A 12,607-nucleotide genomic window follows, 5' to 3' on the forward strand; every position below is an offset into this window, starting at 1 on the left:
AGTTGCCCTGCTCGAACCATTATATTGATACGGGTCAACCAGTCGTTGCACTATCCCCTTAGCCCTGAACGCCAAGTGAGGAAGTTACAACTTCCTCTTTTAAGGTTTTAGGTGTGACTCGACCCAGGATTGACCCTGGATCCTCCGCTCCCGAAGGCTTACAACCAAGAGCATCAATCTGGACTGACAAACTGATAAGCAAAATTAGGCTAATGGCCAAGGTATCAGTCATATAAAATTTACTGCAAAAATCAGCTGCTGGGAAGAGGAAGAGACCCTCATATAGTAAATTGGCCGATGGAATATTAGAGGACAAGACAGCACCTGGCTAAAACATATTTCAATTGAAAGCAGGATTCTCAACCTTTATAAAAAGTATAATACTGTACTTTATTATTTAAGTGAGATTTCACCACATAGCATGTAAAACAAAATGACAATACTGCACAAATGGCTGGTGTGAACTGAGGCAGATATCTTGAAAATTCTAGCCAATCAAACACGCTATCAGATTGTGCTGCTTAAGCTGTAGCCTCTAGCCATATACTCCATGAAGTGACATACAATAACACAGAAATTCTGCTTCTTGTTCAACAATCCTATAGTAATATTGTAAGCACATAACAGGGGTCAAAATCAGCAGGTCAATCCCTCCATAGGCTAGGACCTCAACACCCCTATTTAAAAGTGTAAATGATATAGCACGTTTACTGTATCAATAGCTCAAGCAGTCGGAGAAATATCCTGTCCAATTTCGGAGAAAGCTATTTATCACTTGGAGCTTCATGGCCGAAGTCCACACCTTTTATCTGCCATAGGCTCCTGCTTAGACTATAATTCGAAAAATACACTCAATGTTTTAATTTAGAGTTAGAGTAAACGTGATATCACCTTTTTACTGGGTTGAAAAAAATAAATCTAAAAAAATATTTCATGCCAGTTTAGGATACTTTGAATCTTAGTCTTCCAGTGGACATAAACGTTAGTCAGGTAATGTCTTTCTTTTCAACTATAATGATAGTCAAATAGAGAGGCAACATATTTATAGAGATAAAATACACCCCTTAGTGATACGTTGTATGTATCTGTGATAATGGCTTGTTACGTATTCCACAATGATTGCGGCTGGATCTCAATCTCAATGTGTGTGGCACACATCTCCATGAACAAAAAGAACACCTTTATAATCATAGTGAATAGATGTCACTGCCAAATATTCACAAGGTTTTCATTTTGCTGCTGTAAGCCATTTATTCAACTTAAGACTTGCAAAAAGGAAATCTGGAGAGGGAATTACAAACAGCATGCAAAGTCTAGTTCGCTGACATATTTCTTCTACTTGCCTTGAAAGAGCTAAAACTATCAGCGCCACCTATTGTCAGAGGTAGGGAGGGAGTCAGACGTGCGATATCGTGATGTCAAAAACAAAACTATATTAACAGCCATTACAAGGTGACCCAGTGACGGTCATTACATGGTGAACCAGTAAGAGTCATTACACGGTGAACCAGTAACAGCCATTACACAATTAAGCAGTAACTGCAATTACACAGTGAACCAGTAACAGCCATTAACACTATGAACAAGTAACAGCCATTACACAGTCACAGCCATTACATGGTGAAAGGGTAACAGTAATTACATAGTGAACCAGTAACAGCCAATACACTGTGAACCAGTAACAGCCATTACACAGTGACCCAGTAACTGTCATTACACAGTGAACCAGTGACAGCCATTACAAAGTAAACCAGTGACGGCCATTACCCAGTGAACCAGTAAAAGCCATTACACAGTGAACCAGTAACAGCCATTAAGCAGTGAGCCAGTGACAGTCATTATACACTAAACCATTATCAGCCATTACGTAAGGAATTAGTGACATCCATTACACAGGGAATCAGTAAGTGCCATTACACAGTGAACCAGTAACAGCCATTACGCAGCGAACCAGTGATATCCATTACACAGGGAATCAGTAAGTACCATTAAACAGTGAACCAGTAACAGCCATCCCGCAGTGAACCAGTAACTGTCGTTACACAGTGAACCAATAACCGTCACTATGCAGTAAACCAGTAACAGCCATTACTCGGGGAATCAGTAACTGCCATTACACAGGGAACCAGTAACAGAAACTACATGGTGAAAGAGTACCAGCCATTACACAGTAAACCTGTACCAGCCATTACACAGTAAACCTGTAACAGCCATTACACAGTGAACCAGTAAGCCATTACACAGTGAGCCAGTAAGAGTCATTACACAGTGAACCAATAAAAGCCATTACACAGTGAACCAGTAATAGCCTTTACACAGTGAACCAGTAACTGTCATTACACTGTGAACTAGTAACAGCCATTACACAGTGAACCAATAACTGTCATTACACAGTGAACCAGTAACAACCATTACAATAATCAGTCCCAATTCACAACTGTACTATTATCTTCAGATCTTTCACCTTAAACAAACAGTCTTTATGTCAAAGTGACACAATGGACTGAGGAGTATGGAAGAGCACTGTCACAACAATTAACTAACTTAACTCATCAAAATGTCATCAGGCTGAATCTACTCATGTGTGCTGATGGCAAATGTGATGACGGATGATAGTAATGTGGGCTGCGACGAAGTGATAGCTTGGCCTTTTCTTACAATAAAATAGGGCATAATTAGTTTTAGCATGAGATTGACAAGTTGTCTCTATTAGCCTAATGAATCTGTCACCTCGCGACTTGTCCATTACCACACATTGTTCAGATTTGCCATTTAACCTTCATCTACTCTCAACCACACAAAAAACTTACAAGTGAGCATTCACCAACAGCTGTTGAAGTTTTACCTTTAACTTCTTTTAAGTTATAAAATCCCCTCGGATTTCACAGGATTCCCACCAACTTAGTAAAGGCAAGGTGATTAGTGTGTGAGAAATAACAGGATTTACAGTACCATTTACATCACCAGTCACATACTTCTTAATGAAGATAGGTATGTGGACACATTCAACTGCAGGCAATCAGAATTCTCTATCTGTCCACCATGACCAATATTTTCAATCCCAATGGGGCAACAATATAACTGACGATTCCATTAAAAAGCTGTGTCAGTGCCAGTGGTCAGAGCTAGTGAACGCTTCATTAAAGTATGTAGTGTAACTGCATGACTTAATAAGCACACAGGAAATGATTTACAACATCTATAACCCATAGGCATATCAGGTGTTGAATGACTAACACAACTCCCCGTCTAGCTTCAGGAAAGGTATGCACATGTGGGTGTTAAAAGTAAAGGCAACACCTTCCAGCATGGACACTATTAACCTCAGCTATATTTACAATACCTGTAAATGAAGTTCCTCTGATTACATTAACCTGAGGTAAACCACAACAGCAGGTAGAGTGTACATATCACTCAGTACTCAGTGCTGTTATGGTACCCATACATGCACACACAGGCCAGCTATGTGTACAACACTAGTTCCTTGGTCTGACAACAGTAGAAACAACACTTTCTTAAACCAGGCCTACGTTTATATATATATATATATATATATATATATACATGTACATGTATGTGAGCTACTTTAATGGACATTTCCCCAGCTATTAAATCCATCAGCCACGGTGTTTACAGTGCCTTCATCCATAGCAGTAGGCCAGAATAAGAATTTATTTTATTAATTAATTTGATTGGTGTTTTACGCTGTACTCAAGAATATTTCACTTATATGACGGCGCCCAGCATTATGGTGGGTGGAAACCAGGCAGAGCCCGGGGGAAATCCACGACATCCTCAGGTTGTTGGCAGACCTTTGCATGTTCTGCAGATGAAGCCAGCATGAGCTGGAATTGAACTCACAGCCCCAAAATAAGAAAGTTGTTAGCTCAGGTTGAAGTTGATTTGTGAATATAGGCAAGATCGGCCTACTATTTTGGTTAATGTATGTTTTGCTTACCCCACACAACGAATTAAATACCTTAGCACACTTCAGCCTATATCAGATTTTATAAATCTAGACAGTGGGATGAGCACACTGTAGCAATACCTAACAAAACACTCACTGGTTCATGATCAGGTTTTCCTAATTTTTCAATCAACTTTCTCTGCAATATCCTTTAACGATATTGCAGATATATAACGAGGCAGTATAATATTTATTTATTTATTTGATTGGTGTTTTATGCCGTACTCAAGAGTATTTCACTTATACGATGGGCGGCCAGCATTATGGTGGGTGGAAACCAGGCAGAGCCCGGGGGAAACCCACGACCATCCGCAGGTTGCTGACAGACCTTCTCACGTAGAGAGGAAGAGGAGAGGAAGCCAGCATAAGCTGGACTTGAACTCACAGTGACCGCATTGGTGAGAGACTCCTGGGTCATTATGCTGCGCTAGTGCTTTAACCGACTGAGCCACGGAGGCCACGAGGCAGTATAATACACATGAATATGCCTAACAGTAATTCAAAACACATGAATATGGTATTATATCAAATGCGAGGTTTAGATGCGTAAATGATTTAAATTGTCTGTTAAATTAAGTCTGTTAGAACATCTGGGGCCTTCTTACAGGCAACTGTACATAATGTATGTAATTAACAAGGCTATAACACAAATGTACACGCTTCCTATGGTAGTTCTTTGCTTTGAGGCCTAATGGCTAGAGTGACCGCCCTAAAGTTGGGAGATCCAGGATCAAACCCATGTTGGGTCATACCAAAGGCTTTAAAAATGGTACTCCTTGCTGCCTCGCTTGGTGCTCAGCACCTAGAGTGAGTAAGTGAGTGCTTGGGGTTTAACGCCATACTCAACAATTTTTCAGTCATATGACGATGAAGGAATCCTTTGAGTGTATGTGATGTGCCTCCTTGTTGCAGGACGTATTTCCACCGCTCTTTTATCTAGTGCTGCTTCACTGGGATGACTTACCAAAGGCAAGTAAGTCACCCTGCCCAAGCCATTATATTGATAAGGGTTCACCAGTCGTTGCACTATCCCCTTCACGCTGAACGCCAAGCGAAGAAGTTTCAACTTCCTCTTAGTTGTGACTCGACCCAGGATTGACCCTGGATGTACCGCTTTCCACCGCTCTTTTATCTAGTGCTGCTTCACTGAGATGACTTACCAAAGGTAAGTAAGCCGATACGGGTCAACCAGTCATTGCCCTATCCCCGTCATGCTGAACACTAAGTGATCAAGTTACAACTTCCTCTTTTAAAGTCTTAGGTGCGACTCGACCCAGCTCAGCACCAAGAGGATGGAATCCAAAATTATGACTGTTTGGCCTGGTGTCAGTATAATGTGACTGGGTGGGGTGTTATGTCTGGTGTCTTTGGCATGATACTTCAGTGGTTGCAGCACTTTGGCGACATGTACTTTCCTTGTTGCAAGAAGACACAGTATATGTACACACACCTAATGACACCTGGTATGACCGATAAATTGCTAAAAGTACGACGTTAAACCCCAATCATTCATTCATTCATTCACTCACTCTCCCTGTAAGACAGACGACACACACCTAAAGGCTGGTCATGTCTATGCCTAAGCACAGGGGTTTTCTCATGTGCAGCACTGTCACTTCAACTCAATGAAAGACATCTTACTTCTGTGTCAACTTGATGTCATGTTTTCTGTTTTGTTTTTATTTATTTATTCATTTTTTTTTAAAACAAACATATAAAAGAATGATTCACAATTATTAATCAGGGTATGCTATAAGAGTGACTTAGTGTACTGTCCTAGGCTCAAATTTTCCCAGGTTAGGAAAAATAGCTCTGAGCCTGATTTATTTATTCATCTGACTGGTGTTTTAAAACATACTCAAGAACAGTTCATTTGTATGACGGTGGCAAATCCCTGGGTGGGAGGAAACGGGACAAATCCACAACTATCCGCAAGTTGCTGTCAGACTATCCCATGTACATCTGGAGAGGGAGCCAGTATCAACAGATGTTCCTGGAAAATTATACTGCACTAGCAGACTAACAACTAGGCCATGAAGGCCCATAGCTTGACCATGAGGACTGGAGCTTATTTCTGTTACACACTGAGGAGGTATTTTGAAACAGGGAAGGGGAGGGAGGAGGGGTAGATGGGGTGGAGAAAAGGTCAGCTTCACATGATATCACATTTCCTGACCTAGAGAGCCTCCCATAGGGTAATTTACATGTATTCTGATGTCAATAAAAAAAAACCTGTGTCAGAGAGGCCAAATATGTCTGCTGTCACCTGACCACCCACTACAGTGGACACTCATGTAAGCCAGCCCCTGCTGGCCATTTGTCAGCAACCAGTTACAACACAAGCACATGCTGACAAGGCTAGATCTACCTTGTCAAGATAACCCCTGCTGGCCATTTGTCAGCAACCAGTTACAACACACAGGCACATCCTGACAAGGCTAGATCTACATTGTCAAGTCAGCCCCTGCTGGCCATTTGTCAGCAACCAGTTACAACACACGCACATCCTGACAAGGCTAGATCTACATTGTCAAGCCAGCCCCTGCTGGCCATTTGTCAGCAACCAGTTACAACACACGCACATCCTGACAAGGCTAGATCTATATTGTCAAGCCAGCCCTTACTGGCCATTTGTCAGCACCAAGTTACAACCCAAACACATGCTGACAAGTGGCCAAAGCTAAGGGCTTTCTCCTAACCTCACACAGTACAGGAGAAGCTCAGGGCTTTCTCCTAACCTAACACAGTACAGGAGAAGCTCAGGACTTTCTCCTAACCTCACACAATACAGGAGAAGCTGAGGACTTCATCCTAACCTCACACAGTACAGGAGAAGCTCAGGACTTTCTCCTAACCTAACACAGTACAGGAGAAGCTGAGGACTTCATCCTAACCTCACACAGTACAGGAGAAGCTGAGGACTTTCTCCTAACCTCACACAGTGCAGGAGAAGCTCAGGACTTCATCCTAACCTCACACAGTACAGGAGAAGCTCAGGACTTTCCCCTAACCTCACACAGTACAGGAGAAGCTCAGGACTTCATCCTAACCTCACACAGTACAGGAGAAGCTCTGGACTTTCTCCTAACTTCACACAGTACAGGAGAAGCTCAGGACTTCATCCTAACCTCACACAGTACAGGAGAAGCTCAGGGCTTTCTCCTAACTTCACACAGTACAGGAGAAGCTCAGGACTTCATGCTAACCTCGCACAGTACAGGAAAAGCTCAGGACTTCATCCTAACCTCACACAGTACAGGAGAAGCTCAGGACTTTCTCCTCACCTCACACAGTACAGGAGAAGCTGAGGACTTCATCCTAACCTCACACAGTACAGGAGAAGCTCAGGACTTCATCCTAACCTCACACAGTACAGGAGAAGCTCAGGACTTTCTCCTCACCTCACACAGTACAGAAGAAGCTGAGGACTTTCTCCTAGCCTCACACAGTGCAGAAGCTCAGGACTTTCTCCTGACCTCACACAATAGAGGAGAAGCTTAGGACTTTCTCCTAGCCTCACACAGTACATTGGAAGCTCAGGGCTTTCTCCTAACCTCACACAGTACAAGAGAAGTTCAGGACTTTCTCCTTACCTCACACATTACAGGGGAAGTTCAGGACTTTCTCTTAACCTAACACAGCACATTAGAAGCTCAGGGCCTTCTCCTAACAACACACAGTACAGGAGAAGCTCAGGACTTTCTCCTCACCTCACACAGTACAGAAGCTCAGGACTTTCTCCTGACCTCACATAATAGAGGAGAAGCTCAGGGCTTTCTCCTAACCTAACACAGTACATTAGAAGCTCAGGGCTTTCTCCTAACCTCACACAGTAAAGGAGAAGCTCAGGACATTTTCCTAACCTCACACAGCACAGGAGAAGCTCAGGACTTTCTCCTGACCTCAAACAGTACAGGAGAAGCTGAGGACTTCATCCTAACCTCACATAGTACAGGAGAAGCTCAGGACTTTCTCCTGACCTCACACAATGCAGGAGAAGCTCAGGACTTCATCCTAACCTCACACAGTACAGGAGACGCTCAGGACTTTCTCCTAACCTCACACAGTACAGGAGAAGCTCAGGACTTCATCCTAACCTCACACAGTACAGGAGAAGCTCAGGACTTTCTCCTAACCTCACACAGTGCAGGAGAAGCTGAGGACTTAATCCTAACCTCACACAGTACAGGAAAAGCTCAGGGCTTTCTCCTGACCTCACACAGTGCAGGAGAAGCTCAGGACTTCATGCTAACCTCGCACAGTACAGGAGAAGCCCAGGACTTCATCCTAACCTCACACAGTACAGGAGAAGCTCAGGGCTTTCTCCTAACCTCACACAGTGCAGGAGAAGCTCAGGACTTCATGCTAACCTCGCACAGTACAGGAGAAGCTGAGGACTTCATCCTAACCTCACACAGTACAGGAGAAGCTCAGGACTTTCTCCTAACCTCACACAGTACAGGAGAAGCTCAGGACTTCATCCTAACCTCACACAGTACAGGAGAAGCTCAGGACTTTCTCCTGACCTCACACAGTACAGGAGAAGCTCAGGACTTCATCCTAACCTCACACAGTACAGGAGAAGCTCAGGACTTTCTCCTGACCTCACACAGTACAGGAGAAGCTCAGGACTTCATCCTAACCTCACACAGTACAGGAGAAGCTCAGGACTTTCTCCTAACCTCACACAGTACAGGAGGAGCTCAGGACTTTCTCCTGACCTCACACAGCACAGGAGAAGCTCAGGACTTCATCCTAACCTCACACAGTACAGGAGAAGCTGAGGACTTTCTCCTGACCTCACACAGTACAGGAGAAGCTCCAGACATCAACCCATCAAAAGGAGAGGCTCAGAGCTTTCTCCTAGCCTCACACAGTACAGGAGAAGCTCCAGACATCAACCCTATCCACACACAGAGAGCAGCCAGCATAAGTCAGGATCTAGCCAAGCTGTTTGTACACCAGGGAACAAACATGCTTTCTATAGGTGATGTGACAAAGTCCCTACAATACGTACAAACAATACAGATATTCACGTATCAACATGTTAAACTTGTGTTGTGGCAGCTCTGTTTGATTCATACATATTTTCAAAACAATAACATGCTAGAAACTGTCTCTATGTTGTGTTTTGACACTTTTTTCTGACACATATTACGGCCTACGTTTCCTCTTATGACAGTTACCTGGGCTTTACAATGCAGGCTGAGTCCCCCCACCCCCACCCCCCACATATTCCACAGGTAGCAGAGGTCTTAAGCCAGGTTAAATTATTTAGCAGATCATTTATTCCGCCCCCACCCACAAAAACAGACCTATGGGTCTCCTTAAAGGAAATCTTCTCGGTCAGATTGATAGGGGGTGTTTCCAGACATCTCAACCCCTTACGGAACTCAAAATTCAAAAGGTCATTAAAAAATGAAGCAAAATTTCAAACAACACTAAACTTAAAGCTGCCCCTCATCCCAAAATGTAAACACATTTACAAAAATACACTGACGTGGTATAAACCCACAGTCTACCGATGCCAGCAATGCAATAATAATGAGATTTCACTTTTAAACGTCATGTTTTGTCAGCATTTTATGGTTACGCGTACGAATTAAAACAAGGTGAATCTGATTTACTTGTGTACGCTGAAAGTGGGTCCGGCGTTTATTGACATGGGAGTGAGTTTTTCCAGAGGTGAGCGGAAACATGTGCTGACCAGCTGGTCTAGACACAAACACACAAAATCAGCCAGAACTTACTACAAACACCAGCACAACATGGCCAGAAATGTGACCCCTGCTACAATCAATAAACCTCTCTTATTATTAAAGATCATCAAAGCAAACAATATCTGATACATCCCTGGTGCCTCGAGAAAATTGATTAGGAAATTGTGAGCGTAGCGCAGTCTGAAAACATTACAAAAACACATTGGAAAATCGACACAGAACTAAGTCATGGTGAGAGGCTCCCAGATTTTTATGTGTCACATGGTCTAAACGTATGCAACAAGACCTATACAGTTCTCAAACATTCACCTGGCAAGTCCTAGCATAAACAAACAAGCAAGATTTACTCTCCAAATAACACACTGTTGCATAAAATCCTGATAAACACATAACTCTAATGTAAGATGCCTGGTGCTCAGAAATACTATCGGTTTCTAGGCCCTATATGTACACATACAATCCAATACATAAACATGATCATTTATGTACACCTCCTCCTAACAGGAATTAGGTCAACAAGTTGGTAATGCTGAAGTCCAGCAGGAGTTACTCCCCTGTTTTCTGAAAACGCTTTCCTGTTTACCAAGGCCTAACCAAGAGTTACAGTACCATGCTTGTTATTTAAGTACAAAGAGGTCAGTCTTTAACCCTTTTACTGCAGTCTGGTGAGAATACTTGACCTTGTACTTTCCCTTCTATAGTACAGCCATGAACTTCCTAATTATTACATTAAGAATTGCAACAATGAAATCACACCCAAACTCTGGTTTGAAGGTTCGTTCTGGGAAAACCTTGGTTCACTTCTCACATGATATGTTCATGTCCATCGCAGTCCACATCAAAACTTCTACATTGCATATTATGCTATTACAATCCTTAACACAAAGCTAAGTTCCCATGTTTGCTTCTTATCTCTCTTAAATTACATACGCATTTCATTACAACATAAAAATATACAACACATGTACCTGCATGAAAAGATAATACATTTATCATAGTTTCCATCTACAGGACAACTGCCAGGTTGCGAGAATTATTTGCAGTTGTAGCACTTTGTTGCATGTTACAACAATTTATTCAAAATTTGACAACCATATTTCTACATCAATATTTAACCTTACTGACGATACTAGCATGCACTTAATAACCAGGTGATGATACCAGGCCCAATTTGATTTTCTGTCAAACACTCTGCACACAGCACATAAAACCCAGATATGGGCAAGGATAAAAATTTGTAAACAGATACATGTAAAACTACTATAGTAAATTATACCCAGCCAAGTTACACTTTAAGATAAATTTTTAATGCTGTCAGTCAAGGGGACTCTTCCTGTGCGATGTTTAGAAATTTAAGATTCTGCTGAAGGAGGTAAACACAACATCTGATTCAATGCAGGTGCACAAGACCGATATGATTGATAAATGTTCTTGCTTGATACGTGTAGACTGAACTCAATATTCATGTATAGGTGTAGGTACACTTGTTTGATTGGGGTGAAAAATATTTCTGTTCTACGATGACTGTTATTTTCTGAATGGAAGAAGTCACTGCATCTTTACAACTGCAGACTACAGTGTATTCGTTAAGCAAATCTCTGTCCACACCAACTATCAATTCTCAGCAGACCCACACCTTGTTGGCTCGAATATGGTTAATACCAGAACATATTTATATGATTGGAAAACCTTGAAAAACACAAAAATCATAAATACATCATAATCAGAGAAAATAAAATGGTGGAGTCTGATGATTTATTTTTGATGTGTGTGAGTGTGTATACATATATATGTGTGTGCATGTGTAAACAGGTGTTCAGCAGAAGGGATAGTGGTGCATGGCTCTATTACACACAAACTAAAGACGCCTACCTGCAAGGTTATCCAGCATGAAGGTCAGCAACTTCGTGGTCCCATTATGATCATTGTACACATTCATGATATCAGATGACAGAGGGTTCCCATTCAAACCTAAACCACAAACAAAATCAGTGTTTCATTTAAATGAACTGAATCATTGTTCATAGTCGTAAGATTATTGAGTGTTTTACTCCATATAATGAAACTAAAGGGTTTTTCCTTTACATTACAGCAGTCAGATTTATACGTGCAGGAGAACAGGAGAAAGAGAACAGGTCAAGCCTGCAGGAAAAGCAGGATGTTGCCAGATGCCTACTTGTAATACCTGACTAATGGCTGTCACTGAAATGGCAGGAGTTGGATGTGAACCAGTGATCTTATTAGTTAGAACTCGACTTTCCCCAGGAGATCAGGTAGCTTTCTTAGCAATCCCAATATTATAAGGCTCCCAACCACAGAGACCGGATAGACTATTGCCCTGCATGCAGTTTCTGGCGATTCTGTGTTTAATGGCGCTATACAGCCAAAGATGAAGCTATGATCTGTGAAGTACTTATTTGGTTTATTTAGTGACTTATTTATTGCTCAAGGATGTCAAGGATCTTTTCACTTCAATGATGGCAGCCCATTTTACAGTGGATGGAGAGGCTCATACATGTTTTATAAAGTTGCTCAGTGATAGGATATGCAAATATATGGTGTCAATAATCCTCATATTGGGCGACACCATATATACTGTATTTGCATATCTGATCACAGAGTAACCATGTAACAAATTTATCTTGCAAAGACCCATCAATTCAGTGCAGAAGACTGATGTATAGATGAATCGCTTCACCGATGTGACCATTATATGCACAACCTGACAAAGGGAGATAACCTACTCAGCAGACACATTTTAGGTCTTCTGCAGGATTCGAGAATATATCTGTGCCGAACATGACTGTTATTGTCCAATGAAAAGCGGAGTATTTTGGTATTTTGTCTGATGCAGGATAAATGTAGTTCCATAGATCTGTATTCACATAAACAGTCACTCAAGAGACGATACAAGTCACAA

The sequence above is a fragment of the Liolophura sinensis genome, chromosome 1 (genome assembly GCF_032854445.1).
Source record: "Liolophura sinensis isolate JHLJ2023 chromosome 1, CUHK_Ljap_v2, whole genome shotgun sequence".
In the NCBI taxonomy this organism is placed as follows: Eukaryota; Metazoa; Mollusca; class Polyplacophora; order Chitonida; family Chitonidae; genus Liolophura; species Liolophura sinensis.